General features: G+C 37.5%; 1 protein-coding gene across 2 annotated transcripts in view; it reads left to right on the top strand.

Moving 5' to 3' along the window:
• Positions 1 to 7500, top strand: part of LOC135214314 (protein expanded-like) — a 142829-nt gene that overhangs the window by 843 nt on the left and 134486 nt on the right. The window lies entirely within an intron of this gene.

Raw genomic sequence — 7500 nt, forward strand, 5'->3', positions numbered from 1 at the left:
GCCTATGGTAGTTTGAGTCATATATCTTTTATCCAAAACTAAGGCTAGAAATACCAGAACTAAAATTGCCATATTGCTTTCTATGACTGTGTGGGGTTTGAGGACTGTGCAAACTATATATTTAATTTCAAGAAGTCTAGTTTACGTAGGCATAACCATGTGATTTCAGGAAAGACGTATATAATCGCATTGTCAAATAAGCTTTTATATCAGTCGTAAATGTGGTTAATGAATAATAGGAAATAGACAAGTGCTTCAGGATTCAGAGTCGTATTTTGTACTCGAGTCTCGGACTCTTCTTGTTGCTGAGAAAATGCTCACAGTCTTGTGCTGTTGCATGTCTGGAGGCGGGAAGATTTGAAAACGATTCTTATGCATTTTTGAAGTTTTCACGAGTTAGGCGTCGTTGCCAGCTATGGATTTTCACGTTTATGTATAGTTTCGGATGATGACTTTCATGCACGTTAGTGTCAGTGTTGGCAAATAAGGAAGAGTGGTCGTACTGTTTAAAATGGCGGTATTTTGAAATGGTGCTCCTGACCGGTCGCTGTGAAATCTTTTTATGCAAAGGGTTAGTTATGTGGATAGGCCTACTCCCGAGTTTATTTTTTATTTTATTTTTTTTTTTGTCATAGGATACAAGTGTAAGGATTATATTTTTTAGTGGGGATTACGTAGCTCTTACCTTCCCCCTCCCCAAAGAGAAGGGGGGTCAGGTAATAAAGATTTGAAGACATGTTTGGAAATATTCGCTATGTTAACGAGGACATTTTAAATTAGAAAGGCGAAGTCATGGTACAATGAACACCTGTGTGTATATGTGTGTGTGTGTTTAAAACGATGTCTGCGTGTGTATTTTGAACCTGTTGCTCTCTGGATTTAAGCGCACCCTTTTTTCCCTTTTCCCAGCAATTTGTAACCGCCATTGTTACGACCCGCGACGATACAGTGTGGAATTCGTCCCCAAAGATCTGTAATTGACTTGAATGATCCCCGTATTCATGAAATTCACTATAACTTAGCAATTGATGTTGTCTTCCGCTGCTTTACCGAAGCAATGACGGAAGTATATATATATATATTTTTTATATTCGAACGTCGTGGGCCACAGATAGAGAGAGAGAAATATGTGGCATAGCAACGTAGGCCTATGTAAAAACGGTAGGCAAACCTTACTCTGCAAGGAGGAAACCATACATCGGATACTTATGACTCACTCTCTCTCTCTCTCTCTCTCTCTCTCTCTCTCTCTCTCTCTCTCTCTCTCTCTCTCTCATGGTAGTATCTGTCTTCAGAGACTCAAACGTTCTTATGAGGTGTAAAATAGTGCCCGCCACGCCCCCGTTTCCCTTTGGTCTGTTGAGAGTTACAGAGACCCCAGCATTTTGCATTGGATGATATCGTACCCTACACATTTATTACTACACATTCATTATTATGTGACTTGTTGAAGTCAAATTTTGCAGACTGGTGCTGTTTTCTTGAGTATATATATATACGCGTTCATTGGACGAGTTTGCCAATGGTCTTTTATAAGCGGATGGTGTTGTTTTATGAATACTTGTATTCAGAGAGAGAGAGAGAGAGAGAGAGAGAGAGAGAGAGAGAGAGAGAGAGAGAGGTGGAACCCTTGTTTTGAGTCTGAGTGAACTATTGACTGGAAAGGTCTTTCTATGTATTATTGTTATTATTTCATTGAATTAAATTTGATAGGTATGAATATTTAAAAATGCATACAATGGTTTAATTAAAATGATAATTACAATATATATATATATATATATATATATATATATATATATATATATATATATATATGCATACATAAATTGTGTATTGTCTGTCTGTTGTCATTAAGTGGTCTTTGTGTTTTATGAAGGTAAATTACTATTTTAAAGAGAGAGAGAGAGAGAGAGAGAGAGAGAGAGAGAGAGAGAGAGAGAGAGAGAGAGATTAGACGCCTTATATCACGGCATTGCGTCTGAAAGAGGGTGTTTTCGCACCGTAGACCTTTTGGATTTGTACCATATCTCACAAACGGGTAATCTGTCGATAACAATACTCAGGTTACATTGAAATATATTTCCGCTTAAGCTTACAAACTAATTTGTTGTTGTTGGTGTTGTTGTTGTTGTTGTTGTTTGGGGGTATAGGAAAGGTCTATGGAAAAGCAATGAAAAGATCTGAAAAAGGAGTTTAGCGTTTTGAGTTAGAGGTACAGGAATTTTGTTAGGTAAAACATTTATGTACAATTCTTTTTTTATTATTATTATTTCTTGCATGCAAATGAATTTAATTCTTAATGTTATTCATGTACTTCTGATGCCTGCGAATAAATTTGAATTCTACAGGGTATCCATAAAGTCCCAGTACCATTATAAGCAATAAATACTTGTAATGGTACTGAGACTGTATGGACATCCTGTACAATACCTCGAAATTTTTGTTCACAGAAATATTAATGACTATAATTACATTTTTATTATTATTATTATTATTATTATTATTATTATTATTATTATTATTATTATTATTATGAAAATACAGATACTGAAAGATAAAACAGGTCTGATACGGTAACGGAAGTACCCTTTATGCGTCCGTCTCTCTCTCTCTCTCTCTCTCATGCAGGAAAGAAAGGAAAAAGGTTTCCCCTCAAAGCAGGTCCTTTTGTGATCGAAGGAATCCTAGGCATTTCCATGGCAGGATAGAAAGAGCTACCAGGACAATCTCTCTCTCTCTCTCTCTCTCTCTCTCTCTCTCTCTCTCTCTCTCTCTCTCTTTTGCAAATTACGTGCACAGTGGTCAGTCGACTGGATTGGGTTGCAGTCAGGAGACAAGGCGATATTGAAGCGTGTCGCATCCAAGTTAGTACTAACATATGTTTGAAAAGGAGAGAGAGAGAGAGAGAGAGAGAGAGCACCCTTCACACCGTCATGGGTGTAACCGTTCGTATGCTCTCTCTCTCTCTCTCTCTCTCTCTCTCTCTCTCTCTCTCGGAGATGATTTGCAAAAGAGAGGTTCCCCTCAACCCCCCCCCCCCCCCCCGCCCCCCAACCAGGTCGACTTGACCAAAGGAATGCAGAGAATGTTCATGGTAGGGTATAGGGAAGGTTCCGCAGACGGTCAGGGCTTTGTATCCTTTTGAATCTTCTGGAAAATTATGGTTTCTCTCTCTCTCTCTCTCTCTCTCTCTCTCTCTCTCTCTGCTGTGAAATTTATCTGCGGTTTCTCTTTGTCTTGCGGATCGGGGAACTGTTTCTCTCTCTCGATGTCAGGTTGTGTAGAATTCGTGTGTTTTATATATAGGTTTGTATATAGTTTATTGTTTTTTGCTGTTGTAACCTGTCAGTTATTTGGGAGTATATTATAATCAGGTTATCCTCAGTTCGGTGCTATAATTATAACTGTGGTTGTGTGCAATATATATCTTTACTAAGATTGTGAATTCAAGAGTCATTCGTACAACAATCTGATTAACTGTTTCCTATGGATAGGTTTTAATTCTCCTTTTATATCATTATTATTTCTGAAGATACCTTTGCTTCAACCATACAACGGTATATTCCAGAATCTTTATGATGTTTTCCTGCTGTATCTGTTGTTGCTGCTATTTTGAATTTGGTAATGATAAGCTTATTGTTACATTCGATTTTGTGAATTTACATCACTAGGCCTATTGTTGCTGCTGCTGTTGTTGCCGTTGCAAATTTATGATAATTGGGCCTATAGGGGCTTCAGCTATTGTGAATTAATCATCTTTTAGACGTACAGTAAGCCCCTTTTTTTCTCCTGCTGTTGTGAATTTACGATCAACAGATGGATATTAGGCCTATTTTTTCTCCCGCTTTTGTGAATCTAAATCAATAGATGTATGCTAGGCCTATTTTCTCTCCCGCTGTTGTGAATTCATAATCATTAGACGTATGCTAAGCCTATTTTGTTCTCTTCAGCTGTTGTGAATATATAATCATTAGATGTATACTAAGCCTATTTTTTTCTCAATCTGTTGTGAATATATAATCATTAGACGTATGCTAAGCCTATTTTTCTCCAGTCGTTGTAGATTTGTAGATGTATTATCAGTAGACGTGCACCAAGCCTATTTTTTCTCCTGTTGTGAATTCATAATTACTAGAGGTATAATAGGCCTGTTTTTCCTCATGCTGTTCTAAATTTATAATCATTAGAAGTATACTAGGCCTATTTTTGCCCCTGCTGTTGTGAATGTCTGATATATAAGCGTGGTAATTTTCTTGGAGCTTTGGTGAACTGGAATCACCATGCCTTTTGGTGTTCCTGCTTTTCTGAAGATATGGTCATTAGACCTATACTATACATGTTGTTGCCTCATTTAAATTTATAATTCATAGGACTATTGTTGTTTCTGCTGCTTTCATATGAAAACTACTAAGCTTGTTGATTCTTCTGCTATAATGGCCTTGTGATCACTAATCCCATTTATAATCACTAGACCTACTGATGTGAATTCATAATTCACTGATTCATATTTTCTAGGCCTACTGTTGCTCATGCGATACAGGTTTATCATCACTATTGTTTTTGTGCTTTCAGTGTTATTCTTATTATATGAACAGTTATTAAGTGTCCTCGCTATGGTACACCTTAGCTTGTGTTTGTGGCTTTGTGGGGATGTGGGGGGAGGGAGGGGTTACGGGTTTGGGGGGGGATAGGAGAGGGATTTTGATAATAATAGGCTCAGTGCTAAGACGGTGAAGAATTGAATACCGGAATGTTAATGAGTTTATTGCTAAATGACAGATCAGCGATGAGAGAGAGAAAGAAAGAGAGAGAGAGAGAATCTGCTCGAATTTCCTAATGTCGAGAGAGAGAGAGAGAGAGAGAGAGAATCAGTTTCCAGATACGAAACATGCTCGAATTTCATAACACTTGTGAGAGAGAGAGAGAGAGAGAGAGAGAGAGAGAGAGAGAGAGAGAGAGATGGTTTGGACGGTGGAGGGGTTGAAGCAAAACCCAACCAAGTGACCAGGCAACATTCCTGTGTCTGCCAAACACGGGTGCTGACTGCTTGTTCCCCACCCACCCCCTCCCCGTGGGGGTATGCCTCCTCCTTCTCCTCCTCCTCCTCCAAGCCATACCCTGTACCCGCTCATCCGTGCCCCTCTCCAGCCCCATCACAAGGCTATGCCTCTCTCTCTCTCTCTCTCTCTCTCTCTCTCTCTCTCTCTCTCTCAGTCTAGCAACTAAGAGTTCTCCCTAGTACTATATGTTTTCAATATTGAAAGTAGGTTTGTGAATTGCTGAGTGGTTTTGCATAAAACCTATTTTTAATGTGTCATCTATATATATATATATATATTATATATATATATATCTATATATATACCTATATATATAATATATATAATACCCCCATATATACATCTGTACACTAAACATTATTATAGCAATTGACAAAAACAATATAGTTATGTTGTTTAAAAAGTGCGCATACATAAACTATTATGTCTGTAGAGCTGCCCGACGTCCAGCCCGGGGCCAGCTTCTCGCATCACTGGCCCCTACGTAGGTGCAGAGTGAAGATGCCTTCAGTGTGAGTATACCCTGTGTGTGTGTGTGTGTGTATTTGGTGGGATTTTGATTGAGAAAGTGAAAGTGAATAGTGAGGGTTTGGACAAGGATTGAAGAGAGAGAGAGAAGAGAGAGAGAGAAGGGGGTGGGGGTTTATGGAAAAAAACTGGCATGAGTTTTGAATTCAGGGCATCTTTCATTGTTCCCTGCATATTGTCTCCCTCCCCCAACCCATTCTTCCTACCTGATCAAACCATCTTCAAAACTCTTGACCCGTCCTGAATGTTGTAGAGATGCCCAGGGGCAAATGGTGTCAGAAGATAGTTTTTGGCGGCCACCCATCCGGGTACTGACCATACAGAAGGTTGTATATTTCTCTGATTTTTTTTTTTTTTTTGAAAGTCACACCTTAGTAATGGGCCTACTTATGACAGGACGTGCATCTTCCCATATTTTTTTTTTTATTATAATTTTTAGTTCAATTGCTGTTAGTATATCTGTATAGTTGGTTATTACTGTTTACTAATTAGGTTTTTGCTATGTTCTGTTTTCTCTTACTTCACATTTATAAAGGCAGTAGACTTGGTGTGTAAATTAAAGTTTGAATAATAATAGTAATAGTAATAATAATAATAATAATAATAATAATAATAATAATAATAATAATAATAATAATAATAAAAAATCCGAGTGGCTCTTGTTTGTTCTCCCCCGGGTGACAGTAGGGGAGACATGACACAACCACCCACCCCATGCAAACTGGTTTGTCCGCCCTGGTTGATGGCGGAGTAATTAGGGCATCGTGGGGGCGTACAAGGACGACAGACGCGCCGTGTTCCAGCGCGAGCCAACAAGCTCGTATAATAATAATAATAATAATAATAATAATTAATAATATAATAATAATAATAATAATAATAATAATAATAGTAGTAATAAAGCAATTCGTACGTTACAATTTGTTTATTTTGGTTGTTCACATTGCCTACTGTTAACGCTCCTATTTTATTCGTGGGAAACGCCTTTGTTTATTGTAATTGTTTCTGTACTACAAGTTTTTGACCATATTAGGTCTTATCAGAGAACACTTAGTTTTTTTAGACAAGAATTATGCTGATGTTGCGTAAAAAAATAATTGTTTCTGCAATTTTCCCATTTCCTTTCATTCAGCTCCAGTCCTCAAGTGATGCTATGAAAAAAAAGTATGGCTCCTGTAGTGCTTGTAGGTCCAGCAACTTACGTTTGACCCCGTTTAACCTCTTAGAGCCTCACTGAGACCTACTGTGACCTACTGCCATGCTCAACAGTCAAGTTGGGTATATATACTGTTTCGTGGTTTTGTGGACATTTTGCCTCTATGCTCCTCGTCAGCTCATTTGGAAAAGGTTTGGTATACTACTTTTTAACTAGTGATGATGTATTATTATTATTATTATTATTATTATTATTATTATTATTATTTAGAAGATGGTCAAGTTGGTTATATACTGTTTCGTGGTTTTGTGGGCATTTTACCCCTATGAGTTCAGCTCATGCTCCTCGCCAGCTTATAAGAAAAATGTTTGGTAAATTACTTTTAACTGATGGTGGTGTATTATTATCATTATTATTTAGAAGATTGACAAGTTGAGTATATACTGTTTCGTGGTTTTGTGGGCATTTTACCCCTATGAGTTCAGCTCATGCTCCTCGCCAGCTTATAAGGAAAATGTTTGGTAAATTGCTTTCAACTGATGGTGGTGTATTATTATCGTTATTATTTAGAAGATTGACAAGTTGGGTATATACTGTTTCGTGGTTTTGTGGGCATTTTACCCCTATGAGTTCAGCTCATGCTCCTCGCCAGCTTATAAGGAAAATGTTTGGTATATTACTTTTAACTGATGACGGTGTGTTATTATTATTATTATTATTATTATTATTATTATTATTATTATTATTATTTAG

This window comes from Macrobrachium nipponense, chromosome 45 (assembly GCF_015104395.2).
Source record: "Macrobrachium nipponense isolate FS-2020 chromosome 45, ASM1510439v2, whole genome shotgun sequence".
Classification (NCBI taxonomy): Eukaryota; Metazoa; Arthropoda; class Malacostraca; order Decapoda; family Palaemonidae; genus Macrobrachium; species Macrobrachium nipponense.